A 19923-nucleotide genomic window follows, 5' to 3' on the forward strand; every position below is an offset into this window, starting at 1 on the left:
TAATCAGGAGACACCAACCATGTGCAATGTGCAGCTCCGGCCGCCTGTGCTGTGCTAATCAGGAGACACCAACCATGTGCAATGTGCAGCTCCGGCCGCCTGTGCTGTGCTAATCAGGAGGAGCCAACCATGTGCAATGCGCAGCTCCGGCCGCCTGTGCTGTGCTAATCAGGAGGAGCCAACCATGTGCAATGTGCAGCTCCGGCCGCCTGTGCTGTGCTAATAAGGTGGAGCCAACCATGTGCAATGTGCAGCTCCAGCCGCCTGTGCTGTGCTAATCAGGAGGCACCAACCATGTGCAATGCGCAGCTCCGGCCGCCTGTGCTGTGCTAATCAGGAGGAGCCAACCATGTGCAATGTGCAGCTCCGGCCGCCTGTGCTGTGCTAATCAGGTGGAGCCAACCATGTGCAATGTGCAGCTCCGGCCGCCTGTGCTGTGCTAATCAGGAGGAGCCAACCATGTGCAATGCGCAGCTCCGGCCGCCTGTGCTGTGCTAATCAGGAGGCGCCAACCATGTGCAATGTGCAGCTCCGGCCGCCTGTGCTGTGCTAATCAGGAGACACCAACCATGTGCAATGTGCAGCTCCGGCCGCCTGTGCTGTGCTAATCAGGAGACACCAACCATGAGCAATGTGCAGCTCCGGCCGCCTGTGCTGTGCTAATCAGGAGGCGCCAACCATGTGCAATGTGCAGCTCCGGCCGCCTGTGCTGTGCTAATCAGGAGGAGCCAACCATGTGCAATGTGCAGCTCCGGCCGCCTGTGCTGTGCTAATCAGGAGGAGCCAACCATGTGCAATGTGCAGCTCCGGCCGCCTGTGCTGTGCTAATCAGGAGGAGCCAACCATGTACAATGTGCAGCTCCGGCCGCCTGTGCTGTGCTAATCAGGAGGAGCCAACCATGTGCAATGCACAGCTCCGGCCGCCTGTGCTGTGCTAATCAGGAGGCACCAACCATGTGCAATGTGCAGCTCCGGCCGCCTGTGCAGTGCTAATCAGGAGGAGCCAACCATGTGCAATGCACAGCTCCGGCCGCCTGTGCTGTGCTAATCAGGAGGCACCAACCATGTGCAATGTGCAGCTCCGGCCGCCTGTGCTGTGCTAATCAGGAGGCACCAACCATGTGCAATGTGCAGCTCCGGCCGCCTGTGCTGTGCTAATCAGGAGGAGCCAACCATGTGCAATGCGCAGCTCCGGCCGCCTGTGCTGTGCTAATCAGGAGGAGCCAACCATGTGCAATGCGCAGCTCCGGCCGCCTGTGCTGTGCTAATCAGGAGGAGCCAACCATGTGCAATGTGCAGCTCCGGCCGCCTGTGCTGTGCTAATCAGGAGGCGCCAACCATGTGCAATGTGCAGCTCCGGCCACCTGTGCTGTGCTAATCAGGAGGAGCCAACCATGTACAATGTGCAGCTCCGGCCGCCTGTGCTGTGCTAATCAGGAGGAGCCAACCATGTGCAATGTGCAGCTCCGGCCGCCTGTGCTGTGCTAATCAGGAGGAGCCAACCATGTGCAATGCACAGCTCCGGCCGCCTGTGCTGTGCTAATCAGGAGGAGCCAACCATGTGCAATGTGCAGCTCCGGCCGCCTGTGCTGTGCTAATCAGGAGGCGCCAACCATGTGCAATGTGCAGCTCCGGCCACCTGTGCTGTGCTAATCAGGAGGAGCCAACCATGTACAATGTGCAGCTCCGGCCGCCTGTGCTGTGCTAATCAGGAGGAGCCAACCATGTGCAATGTGCAGCTCCGGCCGCCTGTGCTGTGCTAATCAGGAGGAGCCAACCATGTACAATGTGCAGCTTCGGCCGCCTGTGCTGTGCTAATCAGGAGGCGCCAACCATGTGCAATGTGCAGCTCCGGCCGCCTGTGCTGTGCTAATCAGGAGGAGCCAACCATGTACAATGTGCAGCTCCGGCCGCCTGTGCTGTGCTAATCAGGAGGAGCCAACCATGTACAATGTGCAGCTCCGGCCACCTGTGCTGTGCTAATCAGGAGGAGCCAACCATGTGCAATGCACAGCTCCGGCCGCCTGTGCTGTGCTAATCAGGAGACACCAACCATGTGCAATGCACAGCTCCGGCCGCCTGTGCTGTGCTAATCAGGAGGCGCCAACCATGTGCAATGTGCAGCTCCGGCCGCCTGTGCTGTGCTAATCAGGAGGCACCAACCATGTGCAATGTGCAGCTCCGGCCGCCTGTGCTGTGCTAATCAGGTGGAGCCAACCATGTGCAATGCGCAGCTCCGGCCACCTGTGCTGTGCTAATCAGGAGGAGCCAACCATGTGCAATGCACAGCTCCGGCCGCCTGTGCTGTGCTAATCAGGAGACACCAACCATGTGCAATGCACAGCTCCGGCCGCCTGTGCTGTGCTAATCAGGAGGCGCCAACCATGTGCAATGTGCAGCTCCGGCCGCCTGTGCTGTGCTAATCAGGAGGCACCAACCATGTGCAATGCGCAGCTCCAGCCGCCTTTGCTGTGCTAATCAGGAGGAGCCAACCATGTGCAATGCGCAGCTCCAGCCGCCTTTGCTGTGCTAATCAGGAGGAGCCAACCATGTGCAATGTGCAGCTCCGGCCGCCTGTGCTGTGCTAATCAGGAGGAGCCAACCATGTGCAATGCACAGCTCCGGCCGCCTGTGCTGTGCTAATCAGGAGGAGCCAACCATGTACAATGTGCAGCTCCGGCCGCCTGTGCTGTGCTAATCAGGAGGAGCCAACCATGTGCAATGCACAGCTCCGGCCGCCTGTGCTGTGCTAATCAGGAGGCACCAACCATGTGCAATGTGCAGCTCCGGCCGCCTGTGCAGTGCTAATCAGGAGGAGCCAACCATGTGCAATGCACAGCTCCGGCCGCCTGTGCTGTGCTAATCAGGAGGCACCAACCATGTGCAATGTGCAGCTCCGGCCGCCTGTGCTGTGCTAATCAGGAGGCACCAACCATGTGCAATGTGCAGCTCCGGCCGCCTGTGCTGTGCTAATCAGGAGGAGCCAACCATGTGCAATGCGCAGCTCCGGCCGCCTGTGCTGTGCTAATCAGGAGGAGCCAACCATGTGCAATGCGCAGCTCCGGCCGCCTGTGCTGTGCTAATCAGGAGGAGCCAACCATGTGCAATGTGCAGCTCCGGCCGCCTGTGCTGTGCTAATCAGGAGGCGCCAACCATGTGCAATGTGCAGCTCCGGCCACCTGTGCTGTGCTAATCAGGAGGAGCCAACCATGTACAATGTGCAGCTCCGGCCGCCTGTGCTGTGCTAATCAGGAGGAGCCAACCATGTGCAATGTGCAGCTCCGGCCGCCTGTGCTGTGCTAATCAGGAGGAGCCAACCATGTGCAATGCACAGCTCCGGCCGCCTGTGCTGTGCTAATCAGGAGACACCAACCATGTGCAATGCACAGCTCCGGCCGCCTGTGCTGTGCTAATCAGGAGGCGCCAACCATGTGCAATGTGCAGCTCCGGCCGCCTGTGCTGTGCTAATCAGGAGGCACCAACCATGTGCAATGTGCAGCTCCGGCCGCCTGTGCTGTGCTAATCAGGTGGAGCCAACCATGTGCAATGCGCAGCTCCGGCCACCTGTGCTGTGCTAATCAGGAGGAGCCAACCATGTGCAATGCACAGCTCCGGCCGCCTGTGCTGTGCTAATCAGGAGACACCAACCATGTGCAATGCACAGCTCCGGCCGCCTGTGCTGTGCTAATCAGGAGGCGCCAACCATGTGCAATGTGCAGCTCCGGCCGCCTGTGCTGTGCTAATCAGGAGGCACCAACCATGTGCAATGCGCAGCTCCAGCCGCCTTTGCTGTGCTAATCAGGAGGAGCCAACCATGTGCAATGCGCAGCTCCAGCCGCCTTTGCTGTGCTAATCAGGAGACGCCAACCATGTGCAATGTGCAGCTCCGGCCGCCTGTGCTGTGCTAATCAGGAGGCGCCAACCATGTGCAATGTGCAGCTCCGGCCGCCTGTGCTGTGCTAATCAGGAGGCACCAACCATGTGCAATGCGCAGCTCCAGCCGCCTTTGCTGTGCTAATCAGGAGGATCCAACCATGTGCAATGCGCAGCTCCGGCCGCCTGTGCTGTGCTAATCAGGAGGAGCCAACCATGTGCAATGTGCAGCTCCGGCCGCCTGTGCTGTGCTAATCAGGAGGAGCCAACCATGTGCAATGCACAGCTCCGGCCGCCTGTGCTGTGCTAATCAGGAGGAGCCAACCATGTACAATGCGCAGCTCCGGCCGCCTGTGCTGTGCTAATCAGGAGGAGCCAACCATGTGCAATGCACAGCTCCGGCCGCCTGTGCTGTGCTAATCAGGAGGAGCCAACCATGTACAATGTGCAGCTCCGGCCGCCTGTGCTGTGCTAATCAGGAGGAGCCAACCATGTGCAATGCACAGCTCCGGCCGCCTGTGCTGTGCTAATCAGGAGGAGCCAACCATGTGCAATGTGCAGCTCCGGCCGCCTGTGCTGTGCTAATCAGGAGACACCAACCATGTGCAATGTGCAGCTCTGGCCGCCTGTGCTGTGCTAATCAGGAGGAGCCAACCATGTGCAATGCACAGCTCCGGCCGCCTGTGCTGTGCTAATCAGGAGGAGCCAACCATGTGCAATGTGCAGCTCCGGCCGCCTGTGCTGTGCTAATCAGGAGGAGCCAACCATGTACAATGTGCAGCTCCGGCCGCCTGTGCTGTGCTAATCAGGAGGCGCCAACCATGTGCAATGTGCAGCTCCGGCCGCCTGTGCTGTGCTAATCAGGAGGAGCCAACCATGTACAATGTGCAGCTCCGGCCACCTGTGCTGTGCTAATCAGGAGGCGCCAACCATGTGCAATGTGCAGCTCCGGCCGCCTGTGCTGTGCTAATCAGGAGGAGCCAACCATGTACAATGTGCAGCTCCGGCCGCCTGTGCTGTGCTAATCAGGAGGAGCCAACCATGTACAATGCACAGCTCCGGCCGCCTGTGCTGTGCTAATCAGGAGGAGCCAACCATGTGCAATGTGCAGCTCCGGCCGCCTGTGCTGTGCTAATCAGGAGGAGCCAACCATGTGCAATGTGCAGCTCCGGCCGCCTGTGCTGTGCTAATCAGGAGGAGCCAACCATGTGCAATGCGCAGCTCCGGCCGCCTGTGCTGTGCTAATCAGGAGGAGCCAACCATGTGCAATGCGCAGCTCCGGCCGCCTGTGCTGTGCTAATCAGGAGGAGCCAACCATGTGCAATGCGCAGCTCCGGCCGCCTGTGCTGTGCTAATCAGGAGGAGCCAACCATGTGCAATGTGCAGCTCCAGCCGCCTGTGCTGTGCTAATCAGGAGGAGCCAACCATGTGCAATGCGCAGCTCCGGCCGCCTGTGCTGTGCTAATCAGGAGGAGCCAACCATGTGCAATGTGCAGCTCCGGCCGCCTGTGCTGTGCTAATCAGGAGGAGCCAACCATGTGCAATGTGCAGCTCCGGCCGCCTGTGCTGTGCTAATCAGGAGGAGCCAACCATGTGCAATGCACAGCTCCAGCCGCCTGTGCTGTGCTAATCAGGAGGAGCCAACCATGTACAATGTGCAGCTCCGGCCGCCTGTGCTGTGCTAATCAGGAGGAGCCAACCATGTACAAGGTGCAGCTCCGGCCGCCTGTGCTGTGCTAATCAGGAGGAGCCAACCATGTGCAATGCACAGCTCCGGCCGCCTGTGCTGTGCTAATCAGGAGGAGCCAACCATGTGCAATGTGCAGCTCCGGCCGCCTGTGCTGTGCTAATCAGGAGGAGCCAACCATGTGCAATGTGCAGCTCCGGCCGCCTGTGCTGTGCTAATCAGGAGGAGCCAACCATGTGCAATGTGCAGCTCCAGCCGCCTGTGCTGTGCTAATCAGGAGGCGCCAACCATGTGCAATGTGCAGCTCCGGCCGCCTGTGCTGTGCTAATCAGGAGGAGCCAACCATGTGCAATGTGCAGCTCCAGCCGCCTGTGCTGTGCTAATCAGGAGGCACCAACCATGTGCAATGTGCAGCTCCGGCCGCCTGTGCTGTGCTAATCAGGAGGAGCCAACCATGTGCAATGTGCAGCTCCAGCCGCCTGTGCTGTGCTAATCAGGAGGAGCCAACCATGTGCAATGTGCAGCTCCGGCCGCCTGTGCTGTGCTAATCAGGAGGAGCCAACCATGTGCAATGTGCAGCTCCGGCCGCCTGTGCTGTGCTAATCAGGAGGAGCCAACCATGTGCAATGCACAGCTCCGGCCGCCTGTGCTGTGCTAATCAGGAGGAGCCAACCATGTGCAATGTGCAGCTCCGGCCGCCTGTGCTGTGCTAATCAGGAGGAGCCAACCATGTGCAATGCGCAGCTCCGGCCGCCTGTGCAGTGCTAATCAGGAGGCACCAACCATGTGCAATGCGCAGCTCCGGCCGCCTGTGCTGTGCTAATCAGGAGGAGCCAACCATGTACAATGTGCAGCTCCGGCCGCCTGTGCTGTGCTAATCAGGAGACACCAACCATGTGCAATGTGCAGCTCCGGCCGCCTGTGCTGTGCTAATCAGGAGGAGCCAACCATGTGCAATGCACAGCTCCGGCCGCCTGTGCTGTGCTAATCAGGAGGAGCCAACCATGTGCAATGTGCAGCTCCGGCCGCCTGTGCTGTGCTAATCAGGAGACACCAACCATGTGCAATGTGCAGCTCCGGCCGCCTGTGCTGTGCTAATCAGGAGGAGCCAACCATGTACAATGTGCAGCTCCGGCCGCCTGTGCTGTGCTAATCAGGAGGAGCCAACCATGTGCAATGTGCAGCTCCGGCCGCCTGTGCTGTGCTAATCAGGAGACACCAACCATGTGCAATGTGCAGCTCCGGCCGCCTGTGCTGTGCTAATCAGGAGGAGCCAACCATGTGCAATGTGCAGCTCCGGCCGCCTGTGCTGTGCTAATCAGGAGGCACCAACCATGTGCAATGTGCAGCTCCAGCCGCCTGTGCTGTGCTAATCAGGAGGCGCCAACCATGTGCAATGTGCAGCTCCAGCCGCCTGTGCTGTGCTAATCAGGAGGAGCCAACCATGTGCAATGTGCAGCTCCGGCCGCCTGTGCTGTGCTAATCAGGAGACACCAACCATGTGCAATGTGCAGCTCCGGCCGCCTGTGCTGTGCTAATTAGGAGGCACCAACCATGTGCAATGTGCAGCTCAGGCCGCCTGTGCTGTGCTAATCAGGAGGAGCCAACCATGTGCAATGTGCAGCTCCGGCCGCCTGTGCTGTGCTAATAAGGTGGAGCCAACCATGTGCAATGTGCAGCTCCAGCCGCCTGTGCTGTGCTAATCAGGAGACGCCAACCATGTGCAATGTGCAGCTCCGGCCGCCTGTGCTGTGCTAATCAGGAGGCGCCAACCATGTACAATGCGCAGCTCCGGCCGCCTGTGCTGTGCTAATCAGGAGGCACCAACCATGTGCAATGTGCAGCTCCAGCCGCCTGTGCTGTGCTAATCAGGAGGAGCCAACCATGTGCCATGCGCAGCTCCGGCCGCCTGTGCTGTGCTAATCAGGAGACACCAACCATGTGCAATGTGCAGCTCCAGCCGCCTGTGCTGTGCTAATCAGGAGGAGCCAACCATGTGCCATGCGCAGCTCCGGCCGCCTGTGCTGTGCTAATCAGGAGACACCAACCATGTGCAATGTGCAGCTCCGGCCGCCTTTGCTGTGCTAATCAGGTGGAGCCAACCATGTGCAATGCGCAGCTCCGGCCTCCTGTGCTGTGCTAATCAGGTGGAGCCAACCATGTGCAATGTGCAGCTCCGGCCGCCTGTGCTGTGCTAATCAGGAGGAGCCAACCATGTGCAATGCACAGCTCCGGCCGCCTGTGCTGTGCTAATCAGGAGGAGCCAACCATGTACAATGTGCAGCTCCAGCCGCCTGTGCTGTGATAATCAGGAGGCACCAACCATGTGCAATGTGCAGCTCCGGCCGCCTGTGCTGTGCTAATCAGGAGGAGCCAACCATGTGCAATGCGCAGCTCCGGCCGCCTGTGCTGTGCTAATCAGGTGGAGCCAACCATGTGCAATGTGCAGCTCCGGCCGCCTGTGCTGTGCTAATCAGGAGGCACCAACCATGTGCAATGTGCAGCTCCAGCCGCCTGTGCTGTGCTAATCAGGAGGAGCCAACCATGTGCCATGCGCAGCTCCGGCCGCCTGTGCTGTGCTAATCAGGAGACACCAACCATGTGCAATGTGCAGCTCCGGCCGCCTGTGCTGTGCTAATCAGGTGGAGCCAACCATGTGCAATGCGCAGCTCCGGCCTCCTGTGCTGTGCTAATCAGGTGGAGCCAACCATGTGCAATGCGCAGCTCCGGCCGCCTGTGCTGTGCTAATCAGGAAGCGCCAACCATGAGCAATGTGCAGCTCCGGCCGCCTGTGCTGTGCTAATCAGGAGGAGCCAACCATGTGCAATGCGCAGCTCCGGCCGCCTGTGCTGTGCTAATCAGGTGGAGCCAACCATGTGCAATGCGCAGCTCCGGCCGCCTGTGCTGTGCTAATCAGGAAGCGCCAACCATGAGCAATGTGCAGCTCCGGCCGCCTGTGCTGTGCTAATCAGGAGGAGCCAACCATGTACAATGCACAGCTCCGGCCGCCTGTGCTGTGCTAATCAGGAGACACCAACCATGTGCAATGTGCAGCTCCGGCCGCCTGTGCTGTGTTAATCAGGAGACGCCAACCATGTGCAATGCGCAGCTCCGGCCGCCTGTGCTGTGCTAATCAGGAGACACCAACCATGTGCAATGTGCAGCTCCGGCCGCCTTTGCTGTGCTAATCAGGTGGAGCCAACCATGTGCAATGCGCAGCTCCGGCCTCCTGTGCTGTGCTAATCAGGTGGAGCCAACCATGTGCAATGTGCAGCTCCGGCCGCCTGTGCTGTGCTAATCAGGAGGAGCCAACCATGTGCAATGCACAGCTCCGGCCGCCTGTGCTGTGCTAATCAGGAGGAGCCAACCATGTACAATGTGCAGCTCCAGCCGCCTGTGCTGTGATAATCAGGAGGCACCAACCATGTGCAATGTGCAGCTCCGGCCGCCTGTGCTGTGCTAATCAGGAGGAGCCAACCATGTGCAATGCGCAGCTCCGGCCGCCTGTGCTGTGCTAATCAGGAGGAGCCAACCATGTGCAATGTGCAGCTCCGGCCGCCTGTGCTGTGCTAATCAGGAGACACCAACCATGTGCAATGTGCAGCTCCGGCCGCCTGTGCTGTGCTAATCAGGAGGCGCCAACCATGTACAATGCGCAGCTCCGGCTGCCTGTGCTGTGCTAATCAGGTGGAGCCAACCATGTGCAATGTGCAGCTCCGGCCGCCTGTGCTGTGCTAATCAGGAGGAGCCAACCATGTGCCATGCGCAGCTCCGGCCGCCTGTGCTGTGCTAATCAGGAGACACCAACCATGTGCAATGTGCAGCTCCGGCCGCCTGTGCTGTGCTAATCAGGTGGAGCCAACCATGTGCAATGCGCAGCTCCGGCCTCCTGTGCTGTGCTAATCAGGTGGAGCCAACCATGTGCAATGCGCAGCTCCGGCCGCCTGTGCTGTGCTAATCAGGAAGCGCCAACCATGAGCAATGTGCAGCTCCGGCCGCCTGTGCTGTGCTAATCAGGTGGAGCCAACCATGTGCAATGCGCAGCTCCGGCCGCCTGTGCTGTGCTAATCAGGAGACACCAACCATGTGCAATGTGCAGCTCCGGCCGCCTGTGCTGTGCTAATCAGGAGACGCCAACCATGTGCAATGCGCAGCTCCGGCCGCCTGTGCTGTGCTAATCAGGAGACACCAACCATGTGCAATGTGCAGCTCCGGCCGCCTGTGCTGTGCTAATCAGGAGGCACCAACCATGTGCAATGTGCAGCTCCGGCCGCCTGTGCTGTGCTAATCAGGAGGAGCCAACCATGTGCAATGTGCAGCTCCGGCCGCCTGTGCTGTGCTAATCAGGAGACGCCAACCATGTGCAATGCGCAGCTCCGGCCGCCTGTGCTGTGCTAATCAGGAGACACCAACCATGTGCAATGTGCAGCTCCGGCCGCCTGTGCTGTGCTAATCAGGAGACACCAACCATGTGCAATGTGCAGCTCCGGCCGCCTGTGCTGTGCTAATCAGGAGGCGCCAACCATGTACAATGCGCAGCTCCGGCTGCCTGTGCTGTGCTAATCAGGTGGAGCCAACCATGTGCAATGTGCAGCTCCGGCCGCCTGTGCTGTGCTAATCAGGAGGCACCAACCATGTGCAATGTGCAGCTCCAGCCGCCTGTGCTGTGCTAATCAGGAGGAGCCAACCATGTGCCATGCGCAGCTCCGGCCGCCTGTGCTGTGCTAATCAGGAGACACCAACCATGTGCAATGTGCAGCTCCGGCCGCCTGTGCTGTGCTAATCAGGTGGAGCCAACCATGTGCAATGCGCAGCTCCGGCCTCCTGTGCTGTGCTAATCAGGTGGAGCCAACCATGTGCAATGCGCAGCTCCGGCCGCCTGTGCTGTGCTAATCAGGAAGCGCCAACCATGAGCAATGTGCAGCTCCGGCCGCCTGTGCTGTGCTAATCAGGAGGAGCCAACCATGTGCAATGCGCAGCTCCGGCCGCCTGTGCTGTGCTAATCAGGAGACACCAACCATGTGCAATGCGCAGCTCCGGCCGCCTGTGCTGTGCTAATCAGGAGACACCAACCATGTGCAATGTGCAGCTCCGGCCGCCTGTGCTGTGCTAATCAGGTGGAGCCAACCATGTGCAATGCACAGCTCCGGCCGCCTGTGCTGTGCTAATCAGGAGACACCAACCATGTGCAATGTGCAGCTCCGGCCGCCTGTGCTGTGCTAATCAGGAGACACCAACCATGTGCAATGTGCAGCTCCGGCCGCCTGTGCTGTGCTAATCAGGAGGAGCCAACCATGTGCAATGTGCAGCTCCGGCCGCCTGTGCTGTGCTAATCAGGAGGAGCCAACCATGTGCAATGTGCAGCTCCGGCCGCCTGTGCTGTGCTAATCAGGAGACACCAACCATGTGCAATGTGCAGCTCCGGCCGCCTGTGCTGTGCTAATCAGGAGGAGCCAACCATGTGCAATGTGCAGCTCCGGCCGCCTGTGCTGTGCTAATCAGGAGGAGCCAACCATGTGCAATGCACAGCTCCGGCCGCCTGTGCTGTGCTAATCAGGAGGAGCCAACCATGTGCAATGTGCAGCTCCGGCCGCCTGTGCTGTGCTAATCAGGAGACACCAACCATGTGCAATGTGCAGCTCCGGCCGCCTGTGCTGTGCTAATCAGGAGGCACCAACCATGTGCAATGTGCAGCTCCGGCCGCCTGTGCTGTGCTAATCAGGAGGAGCCAACCATGTGCAATGTGCAGCTCCGGCCGCCTGTGCTGTGCTAATCAGGAGGCACCAACCATGTGCAATGTGCAGCTACGGCCGCCTGTGCTGTGCTAATCAGGAGACACCAACCATGTGCAATGTGCAGCTCCGGCCGCCTGTGCTGTGCTAATCAGGAGGCACCAACCATGTGCAATGTGCAGCTCCGGCCGCCTGTGCTGTGCTAATCAGGAGGAGCCAACCATGTGCAATGTGCAGCTCCGGCCGCCTGTGCTGTGCTAATCAGGAGGCACCAACCATGTGCAATGTGCAGCTCCGGCCGCCTGTGCTGTGCTAATCAGGAGGAGCCAACCATGTGCAATGCGCAGCTCCGGCCGCCTGTGCTGTGCTAATCAGGAGGCACCAACCATGTGCAATGTGCAGCTCCGGCCGCCTGTGCTGTGCTAATCAGGAGGAGCCAACCATGTGCAATGTGCAGCTCCGGCCGCCTGTGCTGTGCTAATCAGGAGGAGCCAACCATGTGCAATGTGCAGCTCCGGCCGCCTGTGCTGTGCTGAGGCTACACGTCAGAGGGCCGCACCTCCTGTTAGTTCTGCGCCCGCTGGCGTCGTCCATGTGGCAGCGCATCGGTTTCCAGTGGAGGCTGCGGCCGGATCCTCGCCTCCGTGTGTTGCGGTCTGAGCACAGCCGCGGAGGACGAGTTTGGGTCAGGAAATCTGCGGTGAAGTGTGAATCCGGCCAAGAGAAAGCAACTACAGCCTCGTGGAGGGAGGACGCAGAATATCCCCAGAGGAAGGAAACAGTCACAGGAGAGCCCCGCACCTTCACCGCACCCACAGACGTGTCAGTAAGGCCTCGTGCACCCACAGACGTGTCAGTAAGGCCTCGTGCACCCACAGACGTGTCAGTAAGGCCTCGTGCACCCACAGACGTGTCAGTAAGGCCTCGTGCACACCTCTATGTCAGTAAGGCCTCGTGCACACCTCTATGTCAGTAAGGCCTCGTGCACACCTCTATGTCAGTAAGGCCTCGTGCACACCTCTATGTCAGTAAGGCCTCGTGCACACCTCTATGTCAGTAAGGCCTCGTGCACACCTATGTCAGTAAGGCCTCGTGCACACCTCTATGTCAGTAAGGCCTCGTGCACACCTATGTCAGTAAGGCCTCGTGCACACCTATGTCAGTAAGGCCTCATGCACACCTATGTCAGTAAAGCCTCGTGCACACCTATGTCAGTAAGGCCTCGTGCACACCTCTATGTCAGTAAGGCCTCGTGCACACCTCTATGTCAGTAAGGCCTCGTGCACACCTCTATGTCAGTAAGGCCTCCTGCACACCTCCATGTCAGTAAGGCCTCGTGCACACCTCCATGTCAGTAAGGCCTCGTGCACACCTCTATGTCAGTAAGGCCTCGTGCACACCTCCATGTCAGTAAGGCCTCGTGCACACCTCCATGTCAGTAAGGCCTCCTGCACACCTCCATGTCAGTAAGGCCTCGTGCACACCTCCATGTCAGTAAGGCCTCGTGCACACCTCTATGTCAGTAAGGCCTCGTGCACACCTCCATGTCAGTAAGGCCTCGTGCACACCTCCATGTCAGTAAGGCCTCGTGCACACCTCCATGTCAGTAAGGCCTCGTGCACACCTCCATGTCAGTAAGGCCTCGTGCACACCTCTATGTCAGTAAGGCCTCCTGCACACCTCCATGTCAGTAAGGCCTCGTGCACACCTCCATGTCAGTAAGGCCTCGTGCACACCTCTATGTCAGTAAGGCCTCGTGCACACCTCCATGTGACAGATCCACAGGTGCCCATTATAGTCTATGCTGCTGCTCACATATCTGGTCTCTTTCCAGCAGCACAGATGACACCGGATGATGTAAGTCTATGGGTCGGTGAAAAACACGGGCAGCACGCGGAGGGCAGTACGCGGAGGGCAGCACGCGGAGGGCAGCACGCGGAGGGCAGCACGCGGAGGGCAGCACGCGGAGGGCAGCACGCGGAGGGCAGCACGCGGAGGGCAGCACACAGAGGGAGCAGCGGCACTGACCGCCCCGTAGGAAATGTCACTGCGGCATTACAGTCAGTGCAGGACGACGGCCGGTGTCTCCTATGATGAAGCGCAGTGAAACGTCTGTGCTCCCTGCGTGCTCCCTGCGTGCTCTCTGCGTGCTCTCTGCGTGCTCCCTGCCTGCTCCCTGCCTGCTCCCTGCCTGCTCTCTGCCTGCTCTCTGCCTGCTCCCTGCGTGCTCCCTGCGTGCTCCCTGCGTGCTCCCTGCGTGCTCTCTGCGTGCTCCCTGCGTGCTCTCTGCGTGCTCTCTGCGTGCTCTCTGCGTGCTCCCTGCCTGCTCCCTGCCTGCTCCCTGCCTGCTCTCTGCCTGCTCCCTGCCTGCTCTCTGCCTGCTCTCTGCCTGCTCCCTGCGTGCTCCCTGCGTGCTCCCTGCGTGCTCTCTGCCTGCTCCCTGCCTGCTCTCTGCCTGCTCCCTGCCTGCTCCCTGCCTGCTCCCTGCCTGCTCCCTGCGTGCTCCCTGCCTGCTCCCTGCCTGCTCCCTGCCTGCTCTCTGCCTGCTCCCTGCCTGCTCTCTGCCTGCTCCCTGCCTGCTCCCTGCCTGCTCTCTGCCTGCTCCCTGCCTGCTCCCTGCCTGCTCTCTGCGTGCTCCCTGCCTGCTCCCTGCGTGCTCTCTGCCTGCTCCCTGCCTGCTCCCTGCCTGCTCTCTGCCTGCTCCCTGCCTGCTCCCTGCCTGCTCTCTGCCTGCTCCCTGCCTGCTCCCTGCGTGCTCTCTGCGTGCTCCCTGCCTGCTCCCTGCGTGCTCCCTGCGTCTCCGGCACTGTAATGCTGCAGTAACCGTTGCTATGGGACGGGAGCGCACTGTGTTATTTTCTGCTTGCACGTGGGACTCTGTTGCACCCCATTAGCTGCACGCCGCCGTCCTCAGGTGAAAGCGCGGTAATACGCCTGACGCGGCTGTAGGTGCTGAATGCTACTGACCATGTGACGATATATACGGTGTGCGCTCTACACGTGCAACATTGCAGAGAAGAAGGACGGCGTCCATATACTGATCCACCGGTGCAAGCCACAAACCACTCATGGGAAAAATGGACATGGGGACTGTGCACCAGTGACCCGCAGGCCGTGCACCAGTGACACAAGGGCCATACACCGGTGACCCGCAGACCATAAACCGGTGACCCGCAGGCCATACACCGGTGACCCGCAGACCATAAACCAGTGACCCGCAGACCATAAACCAGTGACCCGCAGGCTGTACACCAGTGACCCGCAGGACGTACACCAGTGGCCCGCAGGCCGTACACCAGTGACCCGCAGGCCGTACACCAGTGACCCGCAGGCCGTACACCAGTGACCCGCAGGCCGTACACCAGTGACCCGCAGGCCGTACACCAGTGGCCCGCAGGCCGTACACCAGTGGCCCGCAGGCCGTACACCAGTGACCCGCAGGCCGTACACCAGTGACCCGCAGGCCGTACACCAGTGACCCGCAGGCCGTACACCAGTGACCCGCAGACCATAAACCAGTGACCCGCAGGCCGTACACCAGTGGCCCGCAGGCCGTACACCAGTGGCCCGCAGGCCGTACACCAGTGACCCGCAGGCCGTACACCAGTGACCCGCAGGCCGTACACCAGTGACCCGCAGGCCGTACACCAGTGACCCGCAGGCCGTACACCAGTGACCCGCAGGCCGTACACCAGTGACCCGCCGGCCGTACACCAGTGACCCGCAGGCCGTACACCAGTGACCCGCAGGCCGTACACCAGTGACCCGCAGACCGTACACCAGTGACCCGCAGGCCGTGCACCAGTGACCCGCAGACCGTGCACCAGTGACCCGCAGGCCGTACACCAGTGACCCGCAGGCCGTACACCAGTGACCCGCAGGCCGTACACCAGTGACCCGCAGGCCGTACACCAGTGACCCGCAGGCCGTACACCAGTGACCCGCAGGCCGTGCACCAGTGACCCGCAGGCCGTGCACCAGTGACCCGCAGACCGTGCACCAGTGACCCGCAGGCCGTACACCAGTGACCCGCAGGCCGTACACCAGTGACCCGCAGGCCGTACACCAGTGACCCGCAGGCCGTACACCAGTGACCCGCAGGCCGTACACCAGTGACCCGCAGGCCGTGCACCAGTGACCCGCAGACCGTGCACCAGTGACCCGCAGGCCGTACACCAGTGACCCGCAGGCCGTACACCAGTGGCCCGCAGGCCGTACACCAGTGGCCCGCAGGCCGTACACCAGTGGCCCGCAGGCCGTACACCAGTGGCCCGCAGGCCGTACACCAGTGGCCCGCAGGCCGTACACCAGTGGCCCGCAGGCCGTACACCAGTGGCCCGCAGGCCGTACACCAGTGGCCCGCAGGCCGTACACCAGTGGCCCGCAGGCCGTACACCAGTGGCCCGCAGGCCGTACACCAGTGGCCCGCAGGCCGTACACCAGTGGCCCGCAGGTCCTATACTGGTTGCATCTTTTATACTGATGTGCGAATGAGGCCTAGCAGGGATCTGGGCTGAAGCCTCCGCAGTCCTGAGGCGCCATCTGCTGGTGAGAAGTCACCGCTGCACCCAGCTGTGATTGGGGGCACCAGATGTCTACAATATGTGGAAATGTCAACGCCGCGGTGCAGAAACCTGGAGGATCCGTACAATGGGGGGACATGGGGGGGGGGGGGGACACACACACACACAGGTGGGAGGACACACAGGGGGGAGGACACGGGGGAGGACACACGGGGGGGGAGGACACGGGGGGACACATACACACAGCCCGTGTGATATGTGCGGGGACTGGTGGGCTCTCATAGACTCTGCTGGAGGTGACGGCGGAGGGTTAGGCCGGCTTCTCACTTGCGGGTTTCTCGCAGTAGAGTAATGTGAAACAATCTCGCACTGGAATCGGACGCACGTCAGTGAATGATTCACTCTCAGCTGCCATTTTTTTTCTCAGTCCAAAATCGGACCTCAGCTGCTGCTGGTTTTTTGGGAGTTTCTCGCACCATTTGTCCCAATGATTTCCTATGGAAGCGGATTAAAAGTAGCATCACACGCGCGACACACACACGCGCCAGCGGTCACATCTGCGAGTGCGGCAGGAACTATGCTCATTAAATATTCAACAGATGAATGTGACATCACATTCCCAAAGGTAAATTAACTGACACATGTAATAGCTTTTATCTAATTAAGATGTTGCATGAAACTAGCGTCGCAATCGCGACACACACACGACACACACGCGACACACACGTGACACACACGCGACACACACGCGACACACACGCGACACACACGCGACACACACGCGACACACACGCGACACACACGCGACGCACACGCGACGCACACGCGAGCAAAAAGCATTGCACTCGCACCTAACATGAACTAAAATCAGTCGAGTTTTTTTCAGCCCAGTCAGACCAATTTTACTCACATAGATGTGTTTCCAGCCTAAAGAAGTGTGAAAGAGGCCTCAGGCTGGAAACACTTCTGTGCGAGTAAAATCGGTCTGACTGGGCTGAAAAAAACTCGACTGATTTTAGTTCATGTTAGGTGCGAGTGCAATGCTTTTTGCTCGCGTGTGTGTCGCGCGTGTGTGTCGCGCGTGTGTGTCGCGCGTGTGTGTCGCGCGTGTGTGTCGCGCGTGTGTGTCGCGCGTGTGTGTCGCGCGTGTGTGTCGCGCGTGTGTGTCGCGCGTGTGTGTCGCGCGTGTGTGTCGCGCGTGTGTGTCGCGCGTGTGTGTCGCGCGTGTGTGTCGCGCGTGTGTGTCGCGTGTGCGATGCTTGTTTCATGCAACATCTTAATTAGATAAAAGCTATTACATCTGTCAGTTAATTTACCTATGGGAATGTGAGGTCACATTCATCTGTTGAATATTTAATGAGTGAAGTTCCTGCCGCACTCGCAGATGTGACCGCTGGCGTGTGTGTGTCGCGCGTGTGTCGTGTGTGATGCTACTTTTAATCCCCATCCATAGGAAATCATTGGGACAAATGGTGCGAGAAACTCACAAAAAACCAGCAGCAGCTGAGGTCCGATTTTGGACTGAGAAAAAAAATGGCAGCTGAGAGTGGAATCATTCACTAACGTGCGTCCGATTCCAGTGCGAGATTGTTTCACATTACTCTACTGCGAGAAACCCGCAAGTGAGAAGCAGCCCTTATTAGCATAAGACCATGCAGACCCCGCAGCATAAGACCATGCAGACCCCGCAGCATAAGACCATGCAGACCCCGCAGCATAAGACCATGCAGACCCCGCAGCATAAGACCATGCAGACCCCGCAGCATAAGACCATGCAGACCCCGCAGCAGAAGCCCCCGTGTGACCGCGCCTAAGAATCAGAGGATTTCTGCAGTAATCACAGGCAAACTGCAGCCGCCCTGAGATGACCCCGCGGGGGCCATAAAGTCTGACCACAGCCCCCCCCCCCCTTACCACTCTACACATACAGGGGCCCCCCTCACCACTCTACACATACATGGGCCCCCCTCACCACTCTACACATACATGGGCCCCCCTCACCACTCTACACATACAGGGCCCCCCCTCACCGCTCTACACATACAGGGCCCCCCCTCACCACTCTACACATACAGGGGCCCCCCTCACCACTCTACACATACAGGGCCCCCCTCACCGCTCTACACATACAGGGCCCCCCCTCACCACTCTACACATACAGGGCCCCCCTCACCGCTCTACACATACAGGGCCCCCCCTCACCACTCTACACATACAGGGCCCCCCTCACCGCTCTACACATACAGGGCCCCCCCTCACCACTCTACACATACAGGGCCCCCCCTCACCACTCTACACATACAGGGGCCCCCCTCACCACTCTACACATACAGGGCCCCCCTCACCGCTCTACACATACAGGGCCCCCCCCTCACCACTCTACACATACAGGGGCCCCCCTCACCACTCTACACATACAGGGGCCCCCCTCACCACTCTACACATACAGGGCCCCCCCTCACCGCTCTACACATACAGGGCCCCCCCTCACCACTCTACACATACAGGGGCCCCCCTCACCACTCTACACATACAGGGCCCCCCTCACCGCTCTACACATACAGGGCCCCCCCTCACCACTCTACACATACAGGGGCCCCCCTCACCACTCTACACATACAGGGCCCCCCTCACCACTCTACACATACAGGGGCCCCCCTCACCACTCTGCACATACAGGGGCCCCCCCTCACCACTCTACACATACAGGGCCCCCCCCTCACCACTCTACACATACAGGGCCCCCCTCACCACTCTGCACATACAGGGGCCCCCCCCTCACCGCTCTGCACATACAGGGGCCCCCCTCACCGCTCTGCACATACAGGGGCCCCCCTCACCGCTCTGCACATACAGGGGCCCCCCTCACCACTCTACACATACAGGGGCCCCCCTCACCACTCTACACATACAGGGGCCCCCCTCACCACTCTACACATACAGGGGCCCCCCTCACCACTCTACACATACAGGGCCCCCCTCACCACTCTACACATACAGGGGCCCCCCTCACCACTCTACACATACAGGGCCCCCCTCACCACTCTACACATACAGGGCCCCCCTCACCGCTCTGCACATACAGGGGCCCCCCTCACCACTCTACACATACAGGGCCCCCCTCACCGCTCTGCACATACAGGGGCCCCGCTCTCCAGAACGCTTGTACACGGCCCTCATGGTCAGTGATGGCTGCAGGTGACTGAACCTTATACCATACATCAGTCTTTTACTTTGGGCCACAAATTTGCAGCTGAAGTTTGGCAGATTTTTGGGCGTGGCCCTTCTATATAAGCCCCACCGCGCCCACACGGGGATCACTGAATTCCACGGCATCTGGCCTTGTACACGTGGCCTCTGTGTGTGGGCGGAGGTGGGAGCTGCTTGTTGTTTTTCTGTGTTTTCTGCATTGACTTTTCATGTGACAGAATGCCATGTCTGCTATCAGCACCGAGACCCCAGACATTGCCCCCTCACCAGCAAATATTTACCTGCAGACCCCCCCTGCAGGTCCTGCTGACCCCGGCATTAACCCTGCAGTATCCAGAGTCCGGCTGTAGTGACCGGCTGTAGGGCCCTTTTCACACTGCGCCGTTTAGTGCCTGTTCACACGCAGTGCTTTGCTCAGATCTGCACTCGCCGCCTGTTTTCTCCATACAGATTATCACGCCGTCCTCGTCTCTCACATCGCTGCCCTCGTTCCTCTCGCCGCCCTCGTTCCTCTCGCCGCCCTCGTTCCTCTCGCCGCCCTCGTTTCTCTCGCCGTCCTCTCGCCGCCCTCGTTCCTCTCGCCGCCCTCGTTCCTCTTGCCGCCCTCGTTTCTCTCGCCGTCCTCTCGCCGCCCTCGTTCCTCTCGCCGCCCTCGTTCCTCTCGCCGCCCTCGTTCCTCTCGCCTTCCTCTCGCCGCCCTCGTTCCTCTCGCCGCCCTCGTTCCTCTCGCCGCCCTCGTTCCTCTCGCCGCCCTTGTTCCTCTCGCCGCCCTCGTTTCTCTCGCCGTCCTCTCGCCGCCCTCGTTCCTCTCGCCGCCCTCGTTCCTCTCGCCGCCCTCGTTCCTCTCGCCGCCCTCGTTCCTCTCGCCGCCCTCGTTCCTCTCGCCGCCCTCGTTCCT

At 60.1% G+C, this 19923-nt stretch overlaps 1 protein-coding gene across 1 annotated transcript in view; it reads left to right on the top strand.

Annotated features, from left to right (window-relative positions):
- The window catches only part of TMEM82 (transmembrane protein 82), a 32894-nt gene that overhangs the window by 437 nt on the left and 12534 nt on the right, over positions 1 to 19923 (top strand). The gene's annotated exons all lie outside the window — the stretch shown is intronic.

The sequence above is a fragment of the Anomaloglossus baeobatrachus genome, chromosome 11, assembly GCF_048569485.1.
Source record: "Anomaloglossus baeobatrachus isolate aAnoBae1 chromosome 11, aAnoBae1.hap1, whole genome shotgun sequence".
Taxonomy (NCBI): Eukaryota; Metazoa; Chordata; class Amphibia; order Anura; family Aromobatidae; genus Anomaloglossus; species Anomaloglossus baeobatrachus.